Raw genomic sequence first — 24,770 nt, forward strand, 5'->3', positions numbered from 1 at the left:
CTCTGAAATTAGTTCATAGTTTATTTACTTATGTAATTTGAGATTTTTCTAGAGCTTGGATCCGACCCAAGGGATGACAAGGCGCTGTACAGAGCTTGCAAGTTTGCCTCCTTCCCTGCCCGCTCTTCCGATAGACCCGTGCGCCAGCCCTGCCTGCGCCGGGTGCCAGGTCTGCCTGCTCTCTGTGTTGCTGCTTCGCACAGATAACACGTCCTGTCTCTCGCTGTCAGTCCCTCTCTCCCTCGTCTCTCTCTCTCGCCCTCTCTCTCGTTCCTCCCGCCTGGAGGGGTGGGGCGTCGCTGCCTCGCCACCTTCCCTATAACTGTTGACTATGCCAGCGGCGGAGGCTACAGGCGCGCGGCTCCTCTGCTCTGAGAGCAGCACTTGGCGCCCGCTGACAGCTCAGGATGGAGAGAGGACGAGCACACTTATAGCGCTTAGGAAGAGGCGTGACGGCTTCCAAGCGCACGGGCAAGCGGCACGAGACTCTCGAACCTGCCCGACGGACCAAGGGAGGCAGAAAGTGAGGGCAAGAGAAACACCTGGGACCTGCAGGCTGCACCCGGGAGGCGAGGTGGTTCTGCAGCATCCGGGCGCGACTGGACCGCGCGGGCGTGGATGTGGCGCTGAAAGGTACTTGGAGACTTTCTTTCATCATCATTGATCCCGACTATCGTGACAGGTAATTTAATTGTAGGTTGTCGGTTCTTTGATGTGCACAGATTAGCCGCTCAGACGTTCATCCTTCTGACGCTGATGACATTAGTGCCGCGCATCGAGAGGGCAGCAGTCACACCTGGTATTTACAGGCGTGCGGCACAGCCAGACTGCTAAGGACGGATGTACGACGCACGCAGGACGCGCCTGGATGTCGAGCAGAATAGGTCATGTACTAGGCGCTACCTTGTCAGCGGAGCCCGTTTAGTAACTGATAGAAGATGCCAGCCCGAGCTAGCCTGGCGGGGGAGGCAGTGTATGCTGCATCAAGCGCCTAGAGTCCGGGCAGAGGGAGCTGTGACTCCCGGCTAAAGGCGGTCCTGGGCTCATACCAGCCCCATACTGTACCGACTGTCCCCAGGAGTATATTATTACTGTTATTATTATTATTAGTAGTAGTAGTAGTAGCAGCAGTAGTAGTAGTAGTAGTAGTATTATAGCTATTATTATTATTATTATTATATGTTATTATTATTATTGTTTTCATTATTATTAGCATTATTATCAGCATGCATTTTTTATTTTTAAGGATAACATTATTATTATTGATTCTAGGAATAAAGATAGTAACTAGTAATAATAATAGTAATAATAATTAACATAAGGATGTATTCATTTTTTATGATTGTGATAGTCATAATAATAAGAGTAGTACAAATCATTTCTTCTGTTGGGCTGTGACCCATTGGTGCCTGGACTTGAGTCTGTCCTTTGGACTCTGCTCCATCCCGATATTGCCTTGGACTCCATTTGTGAAGATCTCTGTCGTGAGATAGAGGTGTTTGTTCACATTCTCTTAGCCAGGGCTGGTTTTATGGAAGTGCGACTGGTGCAGCTGCATTGGGCTCTGACCTGGGGGGGTGCTGACCTCAGGGGTGGGAGGGGGGGCGTTGTGTTTAGCAATAACTTATGATTTAAAAGCACCTGCTGCAGAGTTTCTTGTGCCTGCAGTTTTCAGGCAGCAATAACAATGTAAAGATAACTCTTGTGATAATGTTCCTGCGATAGAGTTCAGCGTTTTGTCTAGGGACAGTTTTAACTCGCCATAAAGTAGCTCAGAGGGTTAATGTGCCTACTGCAAAAAACGCGGACAATGCAGATCCCAGATCTGTATTTTATGTGGATAGCTGAGTGTATTGCTGCTTTTGTCACAGACATCCTTTTGTCACCACAGTTCATAACATACAACCTTGACTGTTACAAACTGTAATGAAGAGCTGCATGCAAACTGCATAAAATAGGATTGGAAGTAGTGCCCCCCCCCCCCAATATTTCATTATGTCTATGGAGAGATGAGGGGCACTTTTGCCAGGTAGTCATAAGGGAATCTGAGGAGGAGGTCACAGGGGTGCACAAAAAGAGTTTTGCACCAGGCGCCAACAGCACTAATTCCCGCCCGGCTTTTGACCCCCCACCCCCCACCTGCCTTTGCACTTAAGAACGGCTCCCCCTTCACTAATTACCTATGCTGGCAAAAGTGACGATCCCTTCATAGGGCACCCGGGGCCAGTGTGAGCTTGCGGTTCATCATGGAGTCTTCCTGTACTCCACAGAGTGTCCACCACTGATTTGGGCTTCCTCCCAAAGCAGTTCGCTAACCTCCCCCCCCCCCTATTTTCACACTTGGGAGTCTCTACGAGTAACTAGCGATTCACTGTCCTTCACTCATGGAAATCTCTTCATGCAAATCTCCCTGCAGCTGGCAGTGTCTGCACCTCTGACTGGAATATCTGCTTTCCTGTTATTCACTAAAATCTTCCTCCTCATAAGAGAGTCTACGTCACATTAGGAACCCCCTGTACAGTTAATCCCTAAACTCTTTTTTTTTTTTTTGCAGAGTTTTATACAGCGCGAACTAGAACCGAACCGAATCAGTTATCAGAACGCTTTACATAGCACCAGTTACGTTACATGAGGACACACTTTCATTTTAGGCACAGGGAGATTAAGTGATTTGCCCAGAATCACAGGGGGTTGTCTCCCTGTCATGAGACAGTCTCTACACTCATTAGCATCCTCCCGTCCCTGCTATTCACTAAACTCTCCCTGCACTTGAGTCTACTGATGACTAGGACCCCCCTTCACCAGTATTCACTAAACTCTCAGTGCACTTGAGAGAATCTACAGCCGGCTAGGACCCCCCTTTCACCATTATTCACCAAAGTCTCCCTGCGCTTGAGAGAGTCTACAGCTGGCTAGGAACCCCCCCCCTTCTTTCACCATTATTCACCAAACTCTCTCTGCTCTTGAGAGAGTCTACAGCTAGCTAGGGCCCCCCCCTTTCACCATTATTCACCAAACTCTCTCTGCTCTTGAGAGAGTCTACAGCTGGCTAGGACCCCCCTTTCGCCATTATTCACCAAACTCTCTCTGCTCTTGAGAGAGTCTACAGCTGGCTAGGACCCCCCCTTTCACCATTATTCACCAAACTCTCCCTGCGCTTGAGAGAGTCTACAGCTGGCTAGGACCCCCCCTTTCACCATTATTCACCAAACTCTCTCTGCACTTGAGAGAATCTACAGCCGGCTAGGACCCCCCTTTCACCATTATTCACCAAACTCTCCCTGCGCTTGAGAGAGTCTACAGCTGGCTAGGACCCCCCCCCCCCTTTCACCATTATTCACCAAACTCTCTCTGCACTTGAGAGAGTCTACAGCTGACTAGGACCCCCCCTTTCACCATTATTCACCAATGAGATTGGTCTTCGGGGGACGGTGCTCAGCTGGTTTGCTTCCTTTCTAGCCGGCCGCCGGCAAACGGTCTGGACACCGTCTGACACCGCCGTGATGCCGCCTTTGGGAGTCGGGGTTCCTCAGGGCTCTATTTTGAGCCCGACCCTCTTTAACATCTTTATGACCCCTCTGGCGGCGGTGGCGGAGTCGTTCGGTGCCCGGATCGTATCGTATGCCGACGACACCCAGCTCCTCTTCTCTTGTAAGAGAGGGGCAGACTTTGACGGGGAGAGTATCCGGGATTGCCTTGGGGCTGTGTTCGCATGGTTCCAACAGAACAGCCTCAAGTGCAATTCCGATAAGTCTGAGGTACTCTTCTTCGGGTGTGACTCGGAGCCGGCCTGGCAGGCCTGGTGGCCCGTCGATATGTTTCCTCCGTCTTGTTCCTCCCCTATGGCTAAGAACTTGGGGGTCAAGATGGACAAGGGGCTGACGATGAAAGCCCAGATCCTTGGGGTGACCAGTACCTGTTTCGGTCTATTAAAGATGCTGCGGAGGTTCTTGCCTCTTTTGTCGGAGGAACACAGGAAGGTGACGGTGCAGGCTCTGATAGGCTCCAGGTTGGATTATGCCAACATTCTGTACCTGGGCCTTCCAGAGTACTTGCTGCAGCGGCTTCAAGTCGCGCAGAATGCGGCGGCCAGGGCCATTTATGGTCTAAATAGACGTGTCGGGGCTGCGGGTCTATTGCGGACGCTGCATTGGTTGCCCATCCGCAAACGGATCGCCTTTAAGGCTATGACTTTGGCCTATAAGGCTCTCCATGCGGTGGGAGCAAAGTACCTCCAAAAGAGACTGGCCTTTTACCATCCGGCCCGCTCTTTGAGGTCTGAATCCTTACTCTTGGCGGTTGTGCCACGAGTGAAGACAGCGCGCCTGGGTGGCCGTTCTTTCGGCCTTCTGGCCCCACAGATGTGGAACTCGCTTCCGCTTCCGCTTAGGGGGGCTTCGAGTCTTCTTGACTTCAGGAGAGGTCTTAAAACTTGGTTGTTCACCCAGTAGGTATTTTTAGTAGCCCTTGTTTTTATGCGTCTGTTCTGTACTCTCTTTTTACTGTGTTATGTTATTGCGAAGCAGCCCCCTTTACCTAAAGCGCCGGGACACTCTTTTTGAGTAACCGTTGCGCTATATAAAAGAATAAATAACATAACATAACATAACTCTCCCTGCGCTTGAGAGAGTCTACAGCTGACTAGGACCCCCTTCAAAATTATGCACTAAACTCTCCCTGTCACGAGACAGTCTCTACACTCATTAGCATCCTCCCTTCCCTGCTATTGATTAAACTCTCCTTGGACTTGAGAGAGTCTAATGATGACTAGAACCCCCTTTCACCATTATTACACTAAACTCTCCCTGCACGTGAAAGAGTCTACTGATGAGTAGGACCCCCCTTTCACCATTATTCAATAAACTCTCCCCGCACTTGAGAGAGTCTAATGATGACTAGGACCCTCCTTTCACCATTATTACACTAAACTCTCCCTGCACTTGAAAGAGTCTACTGATGAGTAGGACCCCCCCTTTCACCATTATTCAATAAACTCTCCCTGCTCCTGAGAGAGTCTCCACCACAGATTAGGATCCCCCTTTTGTGTTATTCATTAAACTCTCCCTGCTCTTGAGAGAGTCTACAGCTCACTAGGACCCCATCCTTCCCTTTATACACTAAACTCGTCTTGCACGAATGTGAGAGAATCTACAGCTGACAGTATGTCTGCTTTCCTGTGATTCACTAAACCCTCCCTGCACTTGAGAGAGTCTCTGCCACTGCCCAGGAACTGCCTTTTCCTGCTACTTTCAAAACTATCCCCGCGCTTGGGTCTCCACCACTGATAAGGATGTGATTCATTGAGCTTCCCCTGCATTGGGCCATGTATGTACCACTGAATAGGGTCTCCCCTTCTATTTATTCACTAAACTCTCCTCGCCGTTGAGAGAGTCTCTACCACCGAGTAGGACCCCCATCCTGCTATTCCCTCAGAAGAACACAACATGACCTGCGACCGCTTCGGCTCTTAATGCGCTGAGGCTTCCTGGAGGGATGATGTTGAGTTTGGTATCTATGAAGGTGGCGGTGGTGAAGTTTTTATGGCCATGGTAATGATGATGATGATGTCAGCATTGGTGTAGGTGGTGATAATGATGTTGGTGACGGTGAGGGCTTTAATTATATTATGTTGGTGGTGATGGGGATTATGGTTTTGATCGAACTGATGACTGGTTTTGGTGATGGCAGAGATGTGGGTGATGATGTAACAATGTTTATGCAGGTAGTGGTGACGTTGGCGGTGCTGATGTGACAGTTTTTATGATGATGATGGTAGTGATGGTGGTGTTGGCCAAGCTTGTGATGATGAACCAGTGGTGATTCTGGTGGGGTGTTGTTTGGGGTGATGATAATGGTGGTAAAAATATGAAGTTGGGGCAGAGATAAAGATAATGATTATCTATTTAAATTACTGAATAGATCTCTTCTGCTGGGGTTTCCAGATATCAATTTCCCAGACTTGAGCAAAGTAGTGTAACCTACTTCTGATGACGGTGGATGTCAACATGTTTGGAGTCTGAATTCTAGGCGCAGATAATTCGCCAGAGGGAGCGGGAGAGAGGGAGGAAATTGACAGTAAATTGAATTAAAGCTTTTCTATGATAAATCGATTTGGTTGAAATCAAACATTTTGATCAAGTGGAGAAATTGGATTTAGGACTGGCTGCTCCAGGCTTCATAACTATAACCTCAGAGCACACCTTCCCTGGTATGTCCTCCACAAGAGAGGGGGCGAGGGTGGGGATCCCCGGGACGCCACTAAGGTGACGCGCTCAACTATTAATGCTGATTTTTCAAAGCCATCTTATAAACGAAGGGGTTGTCAGAGTAGTGTATATGGAGAGACCCACCTGGCCATGAAATCTATACCCTTCAAGTAGTCGGGTTATTACACATCTCCCAGTATTAGTAAGGTGAACGCGTTTACATGTTTGGTCAGAAAGACAGACCAGGTCATTCCATTCTCATCGGAATGTATTTGTAAGATTGTTAAAATATGTAACATGCACTCCTCATTGCACCATTATAATGGCATGAACTTAAAGACGAGTTATTCCCTCCTGAAGCAGCACATGTGGACGTTAAGTGGTGGAATATTTTTGTATAATGCATAGCATAACAAACTCACATGTCCACCGCTCAAATTAATTTCATATCTCCCTGTATCAATTCATCACTAATCCTGTTTGAGTTCTGGAGTAGCGTGTTACGCCTCGAAAAGTGCTTTGATGCCTCAAAAGGGGTACCAAGAGCTATGTAAATGCAGACCTCTCACTCTTCTATCCCTCCACTATCCTTTCCAACCCAAATAACCGACTCACATGTCCACCGCTCAAATTAATTTCATATTTCCTCATATTAATTCACCACTAATCTTTTTTGGGTTCCGTAGAAGCGTGCTACTCGCCAAAAAGCGCTTAAGCGCCTCGTCGGGGGTAATAAGCACCACATAAACGCAATTAAAATGACAATTACTGCAAACTCAATTGCTGTCAGCCACTCCCAGTTTATACCATTGTGGGAGGTGAGGCACACGAGAAAAAACGATTTGCCCAGGGTTACACATTTTGGTAAAGCGGGTAGGTATTAATGTATAGTATGCAAATAGAGAACATCCCCTGCTATGTTCCACACTTGTTTCAGTACTGTGTATGGTGCTTTACTCGATTGCAGTATGTACACACTTTAAATAAAGACATTACCGCTATTAGAAATGGCACATTATTATTTTCTGAAATATCAAATAGCTATAGAAATAAAAATGCATCGTGCTATACAGATTTACCTGTGAAAAAAATGATTACAGTGCTGTTGTGCAAAGAAAGGTTGACCGCTGTGCTTGTCCAATCTGCAGCTTTTGACACCTTTTGTTAAACTAAAAACGGCATGCTTATACAACACTTTAGATTCGAATAGATGTTCGGGGTAAAGCAGTGAGTTGGTGCAAATTGTTTTGCACACACATGAAAAAGTCTGCACTGCTCCCAACAGCAGTGAGAAGTTACAAACTAAACATATCAGTGCAAGGCGTGATAATATCGACCCTCAAATGTAATGAGAATCTATTCTATCAGTGTATAATCAATCACCCTTTGCAGTTCAATACAAATTGTCAGATAAGGGCACATAAAGAAAGGTATAAACTTCCAATTTCACGCCACCCTTGGCAGAAATAAAGGTTTCTTGAAATACCGGACAGCTAGCACAAGACATTCCACACTATTAGCACTGTCCCCGCCGAACATTAGCATTACAATTTATTCCGAACTATGGGGCCGATTAGGATGGCGGACGGACTTGCGTCCGTCCGCCATCCCAGAGGTGGAGGGACCGTCCGCATGGGCTGCGGCGGTCCCTCCGTGCAAATTAGGATGTGACCGCCACCCTGGCGGTCACATCCTGGATATTTAACATTGCGGCGGGTGCTGCTTCAAGCAGCACCCGCCGCAATGTTAAAAGTGCATGTTTCACATTTACATGCACAAAGCGGCAGGCACCGCGCGGTGCCTGCCGCTTTGTGCATGTAAATACTGGGGGGTACCATAGGTACCCCCCATGTGCACCCCCCACCCGCCTACACCCTGGGGGCCCGCAACAGGCCCCCAAAATCAAAAGTACACATGCTTTTCCACGGCGGAAAAAACGCCGCGGAAAAGCATGTTTACAAAAGCATCCTAATTTGGCTGGCGGTGTCTGATAGACACTGCCAGCCAAATGAGAGCTTTTCCGCCGCGGTTGTAATCCGACCGCGGCGGAAAAGCAGCGGACAGAAACCAAGACCCACCAGCCATCGTAATGCGGCGGTGGGTCTTTGGTGACTCCGCAGAGGATTTTCCGCCTCCTCCGGGCTGGAGGTGGCTTCCGCCGGCCCGGAGGAGGCGGACAATCCTCCATCCTAATCGGCCCCTCAATGTGATGGAGGGTTAAAGGGATTCAAAGAGTAGTAACAATAAGGGCAATTCATAGAACAAAGATGTAAAAATGGCAGTCTATTTTAAGGGATATTTTACAAACGACATTCTTCACATGATGCACTCTTACAATTCTAAAATTAGCTGAAAGTACATTCTATTCCCATGTGGCTCATTCCACAATGTCATGCTTTCTCTTCTTTTGTCAATTTGGTGTATTAAACCTTGCCATAGTAGCCAGTAGAGGGAGGAAATCGACAGTAAATTGAATTAAAGCTTTTCTCTGATAAATCGTCCAAAACAACACATTTTAAGACTGTCACTGTATTTAGGGGATGGTAGACTTTTACCATAACATTAGAGGAGCACGTTTTATATTTTCATAGTGCAAGTTGGCATTCAGCTTTAGATGAGCCGGTTTTATATTTTCGTAGACTTACACAAAATACACTTTAGACTCTGCCATATTTATGCTGTAACTATGTTTCACATAATTTGTAGGTAGAGTCCACTAGACAGCACATTTGCTGTCTGTAGCAATACATGCTGTGTGTGGGCTTGCCAACAACGCACCACTAGTGGTTGACTTTCTTGTCACTTTCATTCGCCTTCTTCCTAATCATGTCCAAGCTTGTCAATCTTGTGTTCATCCCTCCATGGAGCTTAGCTTCATTACCATCTCTTTTCATTGGCTGGCTTCCATGCATCCACTGCTTGCTTTTCAAGCACTTATTTTTTCTTTTAGGTTAAGCACTCCATGTGAGTGCATGTGTTTTGCAGCTGTCTCCCTTGTGTACTTCTCTCGCCATGCACTCCTTTCTGCTCTCTCTTCCCTGTGTGCTTTTCTTTGCACTCGTCATGTTGCCCTCGCCCTTTGTACTTCCCCTGTTGCTTTCTAACGCTTTTGCATCTCCCTGCCTACTCTCTATTACTCTCGTTCATCTTTTTGCTCCCCAGGGTGCTCCACTTTGCTCCTTTTCTGTGTCATCTGCTCTCCCCCCACCCACGCACCCTCTGTGTTGCTCCCCCCTAGCCTCCATGTTGCTTCTGCCTCCACCTCTGACCCGGTTGCTTTTGCCCCGCCCCACCTCTGTTGCTTCTCCCTACACACTTTTAAAAATATTAAAATGAAAAAACTCCAATTTGGATCAGTAACTACAAAGGAAAAAAGTGGTTGTGTCATTTTGTAATCAAGAGTATTCTTGGTGCATGGGCCTATAAAAAGATTTGGCCAGCCATGTCAACAACTTTAAAACAATTATTTTGCCTCCATGTGAAACATACCTAAAAACCATTGACAGATCTAAGTGGTCGCAAATATGAAACGGTTGGCTTTGCCAGTGCTTGTTGTAAGGCTCAACTAGCTGCTGCAGGACATTAGCTGTGCAGGATACCAAAATGGCATTCATGCACATTCGCAATGGAATTGCCTATTCAATGCTCTAGGCAAATGCAGAGTGGCACTAGCTAAGTACTTTTCCTGGACATTCATATAAATGGTGTCAGGGCCCTCTGTGCCCAATGAGCCTGGTTGAGCTAAAACATCTACTTCCTGACCTGTGAATTGGTAACTCACCACATTTGAATTTTTATTCATAAATAATAATAAAAGGATCTCAGAATGGGTGCTAATTTGGGTCCTTTCTCAAAAATCAAAGGCTGTTGATAGATTCAAAATCAATAAACAATCTGACCACAGTGTACTAGTTTAACACTCCATTTGGATTCCTAAACCTTTCCTGAAGGCAAATTAAAGGTTTCTCTACCAATATTTTTCAAATGGCCACGGGTCGAATCTTGGCAATATTGTAAAAAACTTGGCTGTGGCATCATATGTGCTAAGAACAGGGCAGAGGCTAAGACTCTGAAGGACATCGAGGGAAGAATAAGTCAGTTAGAGCTGGAAAGGACTGGCTTGAATAGCGAAGACTCGGAGCGACTTCTGCAAGTTTTGCAGGACCTGGACGAGGCAAGACAGGAATATAGAGGGAAACTGGATGCGAGGTGTAAAGCTCAATGGGATTCCAGAAACATGGAAAATTTCGAGTATGGGGAAAAAGCAGGAGCACTATTGGCCTGGAGTCAATCGAGCTAAGAACGATATTAAAGAACTTATTGTTAATGGCAACGGGGAAATATCGAGCAAAGTCGAGGATATGCAAACTTGTCTCCACTCGCTGTTCTCAGATCTTTACAAAGAAAATCTCGCTCCATCCACAGACACCATACGTCTATGGTTGAGCAATAAAACACTGCCAACTTTGTCTCAGGAGGGCAGGAACAGCTTAGATGCCCCCATTACAGTGGAGGAAATAGCAGAACAGATTAAGAAATCGAAAAATAAAAAAGCTGCTGGCTCGGATGCACTTCCAAGTGAAGTATATAAACATCTAGCAGAAGAATTGTCTCCTGTTCTGGGTACAATTTTTAATTCGGTTTATACCCCTGCAGGCAGAGTGCCTAATTCATGGAAAGAGGCTATAATTGTCCTAATTTTGAAGCCAGGTAAGGACCCCCTGAGGGCAGACTCGTATCGGCCAATCTCCCTGCTGAACGCTGATTATAAGATCTTTATGGGCATTCTAGCGGGGAGATTGGCTAAATTGGCACCCAAGTTGATCCACACAGACCAGAAGGGGTTTGTGGCCGGAAGGCACATTGAAGATCAGACTCACCTCCTAATTGGGAATATAGATCTAGCCATCAAAGATCGTAACCCTTGGCCGTAGTCGCATTAGACGCGGCCAAGGCATTTGACAGAGTCTGCTGGGTGTACCTTTGGGGGGTCCTGGAGGCAATGGGGTTTGGCCCCGTCTTCATCCAGACCTTACAGAACTGTTATCAGGGTGCCTCTGCGCGGATCCTCCTAAATGGCTTATTAACATCTAGTTTTGGTATACAGCGAGGTACTAGGCAGGGATGCCCTATTTCCCCGTTATTATTCAATATGTATATTGAAACCCTGGCACAAGCCATAAGGCTAAATTAATTTATTGCCCTGTTCCAGTCTGGGCCTTATAGCTCCAAATTGGCCCTCTACGCAGATGACCTGATATTATATACAAGTGATCCGGTTGCGGCGATTCCTCAGGTCGAGGAGTTGTTGGTAGAATCCGGGTCTATATCAGGTTATGCGGCAAACAGATCAAAAACAGAGGTCATGTGTTGGAATCTGGACCAATGGAGGGGCCCAGTGAGTTCAGAGTTCAGATATCTGGGGATATACATCGTGAAAGATCTGGAAAAAATTCCCCAGCTAAATCTAAATAGGGTGGCCAGAGAAATAGATAGTTTGTTTAGTAGATGGAGAAATCTTCCCTTAGCCATCTATGGGAAAATTAACCTCGTGAAAATGGTCATTCTCCCCAAGCTTTCCTATCTATTTTCCACTATACCTCTAACCTTCCCAAAAAAGAATATCAGCAAGGTGCAGAGTAAGATAGGAAGCTTTATATGGGGGATAAAAGGGTTTGACTAACTTGGAAAAAGCTCAGATGAAGACAAATTAAAGGAGGGTTTGCTCTTCCCGACATTAGCCTGTATGCAGTAGCATTCCAGTTTAAGAGCATTCAGATGCTACTTATGAAACCAGATGGGTCGGCCTGGGGCAGATTGTTGGGAGAAATGGTGAGAGTGGAAGGGGGAAGTGGAGGAGAGGCTTTCATGTATAAGTTTGGATCCCCCAGATTTTTCAAGCGGGTTCGTCTGAAGGTTCTAAGGTCAGCTCTGGAGTTGTGGCACAGGGCGAGGCTCAGCTGGGAATTGGTTATTATTCAGATTTGGCTCCTGTCTGCCACTCGCCCAGAACCCCGGAATGTTTGAGAGATACCTTGGCACTACCAATAAAGAGGGCGGGAATCACCACCTGGATGGAATTGATAGATGTTGAAGGAGTACATCCATGGGAATATCTGAGTGCAAAGTTAGGGATTGGATTATCCAGATTCAAATATCTTCAGCTAGTATCTTGGTACGGTGCGGAACGGGAGGAGATAAAGGGAAATGGGGAAATTGAGAGGATGTGCCAATCCACCCTACCATTTAAAAAGGAAATATCTATGTGGTACAATCACTTAATAAAAGCTGAAGATCTTGTGATCCCTCCCTCAGAGGCGGTATGGAGTCAATCCTCCATGCGATCTCAGGCAGAAGCCCTTTTTGAGACATCTTTAAAGACACTATATAAATTTATAAAACCGGCCTCTTTGAAAAAGAATCACTTTTTCGCCATCAACAGAATTTATTATACTCCCTATAAGATAGCAAAATTCGCCCCAGCACCTTCACCTAAATGTCCGAGATGTCATACTCCGCTAGCCAATGACATCCATATTTTCTATGAATGTACAGAGTTGGAACACTTTTGGGAAGAAGTGGGGGATACTCTTTTGGAAGTTTTTAAAACTAGGGTGGAGGTTAATCTCTCCTTAGTTTTATTTGGAGATGATGGTCTTTTCTGTCAGACTGCTTCACGGCGTGACAAAGGTCTGTTACTACATATGATCCTATTGGCGATGAGAGAGATCCCCTCCCCCCAAAAAGAGAGGACTGGCTTAAAGCATCGTTTGTTATGGCCCGGCTGGAGTATGAGGGTGTAGAGGATAAGCCGACTATCATCTGGCATCCTCTAATGAGTTGGGGATGAAGTCTAAGACTGATCTAGTTGGACCAATGATTACACCACGTCCCCGTACAAAAAGAGGATGGGTCAGGTGATCCAAGCGAGTGCGGCAAGCCGAGTGGTCCCCAGTTAGCGAACATGGCTCTACAAGTTCTGCAGCGGCTTGATAAGGTGAGATGAGGACAAAAAAAAAGAAAACTTGGCTGTGGAATCTGTCAAGGAAGCACAGGGGTACCAGGTCCTTTTTTCCTGAAAACAAGCCACATTATAGCCTCCTTCTATGCATCAGAGAAATAACCATGATCGAGTACTGCATTGATGACAGGAATCAAGCAATTTACCTTGGGTAGTTGCATAAAAGATTCATGGAAGGCAGTCAATATTGCAAGTTTAAATAAAAAACAAAACTCAAGGTACATGATAATAAACATGCATATATATATATATATATGTATATGTCTGTATGTATATATAACGGACCCCTTCCATGTAAAGCGGACACTCTAGCACCGGGACAACCCGGAATCTCACACAACGACCCGGAAGGGATTGAGGAGCGTGACCCCCCCCAGCCCAGCACACATTCGCCGTAAAGCCCGTACGGAATCCGAGGAGGACTGAGTCGGAGGGCTCACACGATCCCGGTTTACCGTTCAGGTAGGCGTAATCGGGGCATTGAGGGGTGGGAAAGTTGTACCATAAAGGGAACATATTTAGGATTTTCTCAAACATTTAGTAAAGACTCTGCCCTCTTATGTGAGAGACACCAGTGATTTCCTTATGAAACTATCCAAATTCGAATGGGAACAAGAGTATATATTAATTGCTATTGATGTCTGCTCACTGTATACCTGACATGATGATGTGGTACATGCACTAACCTATTATTGACGAACAAGACCACAAATACTGTGACCCATAATGAAATGTTGATTAAAATGGTTATGTTTTGCTTATCAAATAATATCTGTATGTTCAATAACAAACTGTATCAGCAGATACAAGGTGTTGCTATGGGGGCAGTTTCTCCACTAGCTACGCTTGTTTGTTAATGGGGTGGAGGGAGGCGCTGGTCCTCAGGAAACAACACACACTATGCATTACCAGTAATGTCAAATTATGGTTCAGGTATATAGATGACCTGCTAGTAGTTTGGAAGGGTAGCCATGATGAGGCCAATGAATGTATTAAAACTATCAATCAGAACAATCTCAATCTACAGTTTACAGCTACCATTAGTCCCACTGAAGTTAGCTTTTTGGATACTTTGATCTATATAGAAAACAATAAAAATTAAAACTAAACTGTATAGGAAGGTGACAGCGGGGAACTCAACATTACATGCTAGCAGTTCCCACCCGCATCACCTTATCGATAGTATCCCTTACGGAGAAATGTTGCGTCTGCGACGTATGCTCAGTGAGGACAGTGATTTATTGGCTGCTCAGATTGATTTTAAAGAGAGATTCCTGGACAGGGGTTACTCACACAAGATTGTTAATAGCGCCATCACAAAATACATGAAATTACCCCGTGCACAATTACTAGATAAGAGTGCACAACATTGTACTACGAAGGATCTGGTACCCAGTAGAGGTTTCAGAATTATCATAGAATACAACAGGCAACATAAACAGATTCAGTCCATTATTAACAAGAAGTGGACTCTTGTAACAAGTGATATGATTATTGGACCAATTCTTCCCTTGAAACCATCGATCACGTACAGTAGGGGACCCTCTATGCGGGATGAATTGGTGAAGATCAGTTCTGAAGTACTAGAAGGAACCTCCTGGTTACAAACGCACAAAGGGTTCTACAAATGTAAGAGCTGCAAGGCCTGTGAGCTAGGGGTTAATACCATAACATATCCAACACCATTTAGTTCTCGTCAACACACTACTTTCCAAAGTCCTTACCTGTAAAACTGAATATGCAGTGTACATTCTGTTTTGTCCATGCAATCTCCGGTATGTTGGCAGTACAAAACTATCTGTTCATAAACGGATACTGCAACATATGAGGGCTACAACGAACTAGGATAACACTTATCCTGTGGCCCGCCATTTCCGGGATAAACATGATGCAGATAAACAACATTTAAGGTATTATGTAATTGATTCTGTACAAGCAAGCAGGAGAGGAGGGGACCGTGAATCCAAACTAAGGAAACTAGAAACTTACTACATATTAGAACTAGATTCTAAGCACCCTGGAGGCCTGAATATTACGGAGGACCTCCACACTGGCATACATTGATGTGGTCCAGCACAGATGTTATTGAGTTATCAGTAGTGTTTACAAATCATGCTTAGCTTCTCCGGGTCTATTCTTGTCTGTATTTAGAGATGTTTGTTACATATCATGGACGATCCAATATGACGTATTTTTTACAGGTATCTTTTTTAGCAAACATGAATATGTAAATGTTACGCATGTTTTAATACCTATATATATTTTTATTAGGATTAATAACTTAATATGTATCTTTTTTATACTCATTTTATTGTATATCTATTTATTTATGATATTATGATATGTGGACTTGCATACATGCCTACATTTCTAAGTATTTAAACGTTTAAGTATTTTATATTTGGATGTTTGGGTATTTAACCATTTATTTAATCATCTAGTTATTCATTTTGCCTATTTATTGAGGTTTTTATGTATTTCTTAGATCCAGGCATTAAATAATTCCTTGATGGGCTACCTGCTCATGCACAAATTGCTCCAGGCGCATACGGGTATTTAAACCGTGATTGTAATAATCAACCAGTTTGGTATATTGCAGGGATTTAGGGCTCTAGATCCTGCTGTACTACACACATACCATCTTTAAAGGGGGTACATCGTTTAATACACGGTTTTTACACCGCAGTGCCTTTACCCCGCAGCTATTACAACGCAGGTCGTTACTACGACTTGCGCTGGATGGCGCTGTGGGATAAGGAATCTTGCAATTTTATATTCCAACACCTTCCCTACTGTTACGGGGACTGGTGTTGGAATATAAAATTATAAGATTCCTAAATCCACGCCCTCCAACGCAAGTCGTTGTAACGACTTGCGTTGTAAGACTTGCGTGGTAAAGGCATGCGTTGTTACAACATGCGTTGTAACAACGTACATCCTCTTTAAAGGTTTGCCTATTTCCTACATGGTATGTCGGATTGCTATTCAGCATAACATATATTCAAGTATGAGATTTTATTAGCACCTTATTTTGCTATTTTTGCACATACACTATTATATCAGCACTTTATCCTCTATAGACGAAGACCCAACACTTTAGAATTGGAAACTGCATTCTTTATGCCTCACAGATATCGACAAAGATACATTAGTCTGTATATTTAGGCAGCTACGTCTATTTCCGATATTTCATGCATTGTAAATAACGTGGTGTTTGGTTATTACACAATGAAAATCTCTTTTAGATGTGTTTTGCAAAACAACTAACTTTTAGAAAGATATTTGCATTTTAATTGTTATTTACTGGACGTCTGTATATGTATATCCTTTATTTTCGGATTGTATATAATAATAGTGTATGAGGGCCTGCAATGTTCCGTGAATTCAAAAATGTCTTCTATGTCTATAGGTACGTTTGCACATGTGTTTTCTATTATATGAGCTCTTACCACTTTAAAACCACGGCAGTGACGCGTGTCCAATGTCATGTGATCAAGGCCTGTGGTGGGCTGAAACGCGTTGTGGCGAGAACTGCACCCTAAAAAATAAACGATTGAAGAAGGCACATTTATGTGGTACGTTCTGTTTTTTCCGAGTGGATGAGTGGCGGAATCCAGGTGTGTGTGTGTGTGTGTGCATGTATATATATTCACTGAAAAAACCATAGGTTTCACACACGTTATAGTTAGGACTCAGCATTTAAAAAACCTTGCAAATTCACTGAAAAAAACCATATATATATATATATATATAGAATTGAAACGAAAAAGGAGACTGCACTCACGGGGGGTCAAATCCAAGACGGATTTCTTGCACACAAATAAGAAAGTTCAGACGCGTTTCGGCGGTACGCCTTCGTCAGTTACAGGCGGCCGCCATGACGCTGAAAGTTATACACAATATCGCCTCACCAGATCTCACGGGAATTGTCTCTATGAGCCGCCATTTTGACATCAGGCACTATCCATAACATTCGAAAGTGAAAAACAGCCATGTTGACATTATCGGAGTTAGGTAGACACAATGTACAAGCATGATCGAACTCTTAAAGAGATATCTGCACAGCATGGATAAATGTAATTGATATTCTAGAAAACCATTTAATGCAAGTAAAATAAAATGCAGAAATGCAAAAATTAAATGCTTATGGTCACAATATTTCCTATTTAAAGAAAAACGCTGTTGAAGCCCTCAAATGGGCGAATCAAACAAATTATCCAATGCAAAAGCTATTCTACACAATTCAATTTAAGATTTTCAAACTAGTGCTACCCTACCCCGGCCATATATATATATATATATATATATATATATATATATATATATATATATATAAACGTACCTGTGTGTGGCTCCATCATAGCAGGCAACTGTTTGTTGGATTTCAAGCGGCACAGCCTGGGCCGCGATGGGAGCCCCGCTGCGCTTCGGAGCAGTTCTGCTGCGGTGTCAAACGGCGCTGTAGCACAGGGACAGGTATGCCAGTGGAGGATTCACGAACATGACAGACAGCAGGAGAATGCTCGTAACCCACTGAGGATTTTAAATATTCACAATTTGAAGCAATGCACGACGACTCACACGAGTAATACTTGGGCACTACAGAAACCATCAGGCCACGCTGGTGGCCACGCCCATCGGGTGGGGTGAATGAACTCTTGAAAATGGTGCCGGAAAAACTGCTGTGTCTTGCATTCATGAAGATGCCTGCAGCCCTTGAGAAAGTGCTATTGAGCATGAAACGCGTTGGGCAGGACATTACTCTTCACGAGGCGCTTCTGCTGTGACTGAACGTTGTACCCCTCCATTAAAAGTTGGCTATGGAAACGTACCTGTGTGTGGCTCCATCATAGCAGGCAAATGTTTGTTGGATATACATATATATATATATATATATATATATATATATATATATATATATATATATATATATATATATATATATATATATATATATATTCTCTTCCGTCACAATGTGGCCTCACCCACGCGTTCGGCGAATAAGCTTTGTTCACATTTTAAGGCTATGTTGTTGCCATTAAAGATTTTGGAGTCAAGCTATCCAGGCTGAATGAAGGCTGATAGCCAGAAACCGGTCCTTGGATGCTTGATTCCGGTCTGGGAAAGACATGGCTTGGTAGTTCGGACTGGACTGTTTCCATGAGGCACAGGGTCAGAGCTGATTTGCATATAGCCAGTGTCTAACCCAGGGTGGTGTGGAGTGCAAAAAACGATGGATTTAGGCCCAAATCCTTGTACTGGGGTGAATGTATGACATTGTTCTACATTCTGTCCATCACCTGTGTTTTTTGCAATTTTCACCCCGAGTGGGATGGGTATGCTCAGACGTGAGTCCCAGGCTCTCCACACCACTGGAGTCAAGCTATCCAGGCTGAATGAAGGCTGATAGCCAGAAACCGGTCCTTGGATGCATGATTCCGGTCTGGGAAAGACATGGCTTGGTAGTTCGGACTGGACTGTTCCCATGAGGCACAGGGTCAGAGCTGATTTGCATATAGCCAGTGTCTAACCCAGGGTGGAGTGCAAAAAAAGATGGATTTAGGCCCAGATCCTTGTACTGGGGTGAATGTATGACATTGTTCTACATTCTGTCCATCACCTGTGTTTTTTGCAATTAAAGATTTTGAAGCATCAAGGAGCAACCGCCTAGTCCTTGACGTTGGGGAAGGAGTAGATTATAGTGTAGGGCTGCAGGAGCCCAACCTGGACTGCCACACATGCAACCCCTGCTCTCCGGATGTTGCGGCAATTATATATATATATATATATATATATATATATATATATATATATATATATATATATATATATATATATATATATATATGTATATATATATATATATATATATATATATATGTATATATATATATATATATATATATAAATATATATATATATATATATATATATATATATATATATATATATATATATATATATATATATATATATATATATACATTTTTTTTGCAGTTTTATATAGCGCAAACTTGACCCACAACCGAATCGGGTATCAGAGCGCTTTACATAGCACCAGTTATGTTACATGAGGACACACATTAATTTCTGTTAGGCATGGGGAGATTAAGTGATTTGCCCAGAATCACAGGATGTTTAGCGTTGTTACCGAGACTCGAACCCAGTTCCCCAGGTCCCAGGTCGAGCGCCCTAGCCGTGTATATGTATATTGGGACTTTCTTTCTGTCCAAAAAATAATTTTAAATATGTTCAATCTCGAATTGATGTCTTTAAATTCATTAGAAAGCTAAAGTTGGTAAAATTTCATAAATTGAAAAATGTTAATTCTAGAGCTTCAGTTGTTGATGCAGCAAATCAACCTAGTGCTGTGTTTCAGATTTCTGATGTTCCTATATTAAGAACTGTGAATGAATTGGCTGAAGTGAATGATATTAGACCCCTTAGCACTCAGGAGGATCTAATAGGTATGGGCATTACCACTACCAAGGCTGCCACAATCCATTTCCGTCCGTCCTCTACTTTTATGCCCATTATGGCTAGAGATGCAATTGATGTATTTGGTGATTGTGTTGTTGATGATCTAAAGAACCTTCATAGAACATGTCTGTCTAAAAACAAACATAGACAATACAGAGAACAACAATATTCACACCTTATGGATAAAATTAACAGTAATAAAAACATTATTGTTAACAAAGCTGATAAGGGCGGAAATATTGTGCTCTGGCCGCGTGATGCATAATGGAGGAGGCTAAAAAACAGCTGAGTGACGCTATGTGTTACAAGTTGGTAGCTTTTCCCATTTTGCTCAAAATCAAAGAACAGGTTCTAAAAGAACTCTCACAGTGGAAGAGGGAGTGCTTAATTAATAAGGATGAATTCAATTTCTTGAAAACTGAGTTCCCTATCACTCCCACGCTATACCTTTTGCCAAAGGTGCACAAACAAGTCACCCCAGTTCCAGGGCGCCCAATAATTTCTGCCCAAGGTAGCTTATTGGAGGCTATGTCCAAATATGTTGATTTTTTTCTCCATGATTATGTTACTAACCTTCCTTCGTTTATCAGGGACACAGGCCATTTCCTGGAAAAATTGAAAGAGGTCAAATGGGAAGATGATTATCACTTTTTAGTGATGGACATCTGTTCATTATATACCAGTATTGACCACCAGGTTGGTTTGAATGCAATTGGCCACTTCTTATCGGACAGGAATGTTTGTTTCAATGAGCACACTAAAATGCTGCTGCGTATGACAGAACTTTGTCTAACTAATAACTTCTTTATTTTTAATAAGGAATTATATCAGCAGCTACGAGGTGTGGCGATGGGGGCGTGCTTCTCCCCTAGCTATGCGTGCTTACACGTAGGCTGGTGGGAGAAGCACGTCCTGGCCCAGACTTTCGTAGATGAGGTCTCTTATCACGTCATCCAATGGTGGAGATTCATCAATGATGTTTGTGTTGTATGGAAGGGCTCGAAAGAATCTGCTTTGGAGTTCGATAATAAGATCAATGTGAACTCATTAAATCTTGAGTTCACCTCTCAAGTTAGTAACATAAAAGTCGAATTTTTAGATGTTGAAATCTATCTAGAAGAGAATATTATCTGTACTAAATTACACAGAAAAACCACATCTGGAAACTCTATACTCCATGCCAGTAGCGCCCATCCTAAGCACCTTATTAAAAGTATCCCCTATGGGGAGTTTTTACGAATTCATAGAATCTGCAGCAGAAAAGATGACTTGGACATTTGTCTCACTGAGTCTATGGATAGGTTTCTTGCCAGAGCGTATGACCCTAAGGATTTACAAACTGCATTGGCTAAGATGAAGAAAGGGAAAGCATCGGAGGATGCGTTAAACATAGATGAGACGACGAAACACCCAGTTGTCTCAACTAAACCTGTGGTGAGACTCATTACTACGTTCAGTAGCCAAGATAGAGAAATAAGAAAAATTGTCAGTAAACACTGGCCAATTTTAAGAACGGATTTGACATTAGCTCCCGAACTTACAGCACAACCAACAATTACTTTCAGGAGAGCACCCTCTATGAGGGATGCATTGGTTAGAACAAGTCCTCAGACAGTTAACCCTGTGAACTGGTTAACGAATAAGAAATACTTTTTTAAGTGCAGTTCATGCCGTGCATGTAAATTTGAGATAAATAAACAGACCTTTGTCGATCCGTTCTCTTATATGTCTAATCAAATTGCAGGCTATTTTACATGTAAAACTGAGTTTGCAGTTTATATTCTTGAATATAATTGCCAGCTCTCCTATGTCGGCAGTACTAAACTTCCTGTGTTCAATCGTATTTTGCCGCACTTGCGGGAAATCGTAAATTCGGACCCTTCCTATCCGGTTGCCCAACATTTTAAACTAGTGCATCATAACAATCGTCAGGATTTGAAATACTATGTTATTGACTCCGCTCCCAAATCCATAAGGGGTGGGAATCGGGAGAAAAAATTACGTCAACTTGAAAGTCAATACATTGTACGGCTGAATACTAAAATGCCGAACGGTCTTAATACTGGGGAAGATCTGGTAAATTTCCTTTAAGGACGCGGGTAGCCGGCTGGGGCCGCGGGGGGATTGGAGACACCCCACGGCCCCCAACAAAGAGGGCCAGCCCCTAGGGATGGGGTCCCTGGAGCTAGCAGTGGCCCGGGAGGGGGGCCACGCGGTCCCCCTACCCCCCAATTTAAAACAAAAAAAAAGAAACAGCCACGGGGGATGGGGTCCCAGGGGCCACAACTGGCCACCGGAGGGGGGCAAGACAGCCCCCCTCCAAAATAATATTTTTTTTTAAAAAGGGCCATACCCCGGGGGATGGGGTCCCCGGGGCAAATTATGGCCTTGGGAGGGGGGCCATGCGGCCCCCTTCATGATTTTTTTTTTAATTAAAAATTGGGGGCAGGCCCTGGGGGATGAGGTCCCCAGGGCCAATAAATTAGAAAAAGAAGGGGGACTACACAGCCCCCCCTTCTTTAAAAATAATTTTTTTTTTAAACTGGATCTGGCCGGCGCATTTCCAGATGGGGAACGAATGCCCCTTGAATACTGGGGGTCCCTGGAGGCCAACTAGCCCACCTGGAACCTCCAGTATGCGCCAGAGGGCTGCCTTGCAGAGAGGTGTTCTGAGGCCACACCCCTTTTTACACCTCTCTGCAACGCAGCTCTCTGGAGGTACTTGGTGGGCTTGTTGGCCACCAGGGGACCTCAGGATTCAAGGGGACTTAATCCCACAACTTAAAACGTGCCACGGGGCGCGTTTGCACAGTGGTGAGGGTAGGGGGCCGTCCCTGAGGTGATATGTGTGCAAACAAGCTCTGTGGCGCCTTTTGGTTGGGGAATTAATTCCTCTTCAATCCAGAGTTCCCCTGGGGGCCAACTAGCCCACCAGGTACCTTCACTAAGCACCACAGAGCTGCGTTGCAGAGTGTTGTAAAAAGGGGCATAGCCTCCGAACACCTCTCTGCAACGCAGCTCCCTGGCGCATACTGGAGGTACCTGTTGGGCTAGTTGGCCGCTAAGGGACCTCAGAATTCAAGGGGACTTAATCCCCCAACTTCAAACACGCCACGGGGCGCATTTGTACAGTGATGAAGGCAGGGGGAGGGGTTTAAGGTGATATGTGTGCAAACACGCCCTGTGGCGCGTTTTAAGTTGGGGAATTAATTCCTCTTCAATTCAGAGGTCCCCTAGGGGCCAACTAGCCCACCAGGTACTTCCAGTAAGCGCCACGGCGCTGTGTTGCAGAGTGTTGTAATAAGGGGCGAGGCCTCTGAATATCTCTCTGCAACACAGAAAAGTAATTCTAAGTAATTCTAACCGTACTTTCCAGTAACTTGTATTTCCTTCCATAGGAATCCATTGTGTGGTTTTCACCAGAAAAGTTTCTAAGTGTCGATTTTTGAAATGTATAAATATCCCTATAGAATCAGCAGAACTACGAATTCCGATTTACTCACCTGTTATCAGGAGTGACCTCAGTGCTGCTTCTTTGAGCCCAGTACTGATCCTGAAAAGTAATTCTAACCGTAATTACCATCAACTTGTATTTCCTTCCATGTGAATCCATTGTGTGGTTTTCACCAGAAAAGTTTCTGTCTAATTTCACAAACTAAAAGTATTCCTTAAAAATTGCCTGTATGACTTAAACGCATTCTTTTGACTGTTTAGAATAGATGCACCTGTGCTGGATCCAGGATCCACCACTGAGTAAGAAATAGTAACGTTAACACTACTTACCTGAAAAGTGAATTTCCTCCCGTAGGATAACATTGGTGATTCTATGTGAAAAAGTTTCTAAGTGTCAACTTTTAAAATACAATAATATTCCTTAAAAATCACTAGTGTAACCAAAACGTTTTTACTCAACTGTTTACAGGAGATGTCCCAGGACTGAATCTAAGATCCAGTCCTGTGATTAGAAAAGTAATCAAAAAAGTAACTAATTGCATTTAACTAGAACTTCACATTGAGCTCAATGTTGCATTGTGTCTGAAATTGTGTTGCGCATTACAACAACTGTAACTACTGTACATAAAAGTCTATTGCCTATTTGCAAAGTATTTAAACTAAAGTAATTCATTCTCAGAAAGTATATTTTGTAATGTAATGTATAATGTAATTAATGTAATTTAATTAATAAAATATCTAAACATAAATTGTTTTAAAAAATGTAGTAAATCAGTATAAAAAAATAAAAGTAACAATTAATACTTTTAAAAATTGTCATTTACAAAACCTTTGAAATTCACTGAAAAAAAACATAGGTTTCAGACATGTTATAGTTAGGAATTAGCACTTAAAAAACCTTTGAAATTCACTGAAAAAAAAACATAGGTTCTTAGACATGTTATAGTTAGGAATTACCATTTAAAAAACCTTAGCAATTCACTGAAAAAAACATAGTTTTAAGGGGTGTTATAGTTAACAGGACATTTCATGCGTACAAAACCATTGAAATTCCTCCGTTATAGTTAGTTCTACTAACTAAAACTCGCGCGCCCTTAATCCACTGCTGATGATGTCACATATTACATCATTCATGACATGGTCAGTGTAATCACTGATGACATCACTGATGACATCTCAGATGACATCACTGATGACATCACTAGTGACATCATCCACATGACAATCTGATACAACTCATCATACTCTAGTATAACCTTTCAACACTCATTCTAAAATATGGAGTACTATATTTGAAACCATTGACACACCAAAGTTTCTAAAAACCCACTCAGTGATTCCTACATCTACACACACATCTAAACACTTACCTAAAGATTCTTACCTAAAGATTCACTCATACATGCTAACAACGATCAATAGAATATTATTAAATATACTTATACACCTACATCAACATTACACACCAGCACACATCCTATTCACTTAGGCAGTCATCCTACTCACTTATGCAAACAATTGATCATACTTACATTTACTAAGCTACACACTTATACAAACAACACTTCATTTATTCATATAGATAGTAACTCATACTTAGTGTGTTATAA

At 43.5% G+C, this 24,770-nt stretch overlaps 1 protein-coding gene across 1 annotated transcript in view; it reads left to right on the forward strand.

The window, feature by feature from the left end:
- The first annotated feature begins 471 nt into the window (after positions 1-471).
- Positions 472-24,770, forward strand: part of SERTM2 (serine rich and transmembrane domain containing 2) — a 142,346-nt gene continuing 118,047 nt past the window's right edge. Inside the window, exon 1 of the mRNA XM_078685980.1 lies at positions 472-682. The gene's annotated coding sequence lies outside the window, so the exon portion shown is untranslated. The remainder of the gene's footprint in view (positions 683-24,770) is intronic.

This window comes from Lissotriton helveticus, chromosome 4_1 (genome assembly GCF_964261635.1).
Source record: "Lissotriton helveticus chromosome 4_1, aLisHel1.1, whole genome shotgun sequence".
Taxonomy (NCBI): Eukaryota; Metazoa; Chordata; class Amphibia; order Caudata; family Salamandridae; genus Lissotriton; species Lissotriton helveticus.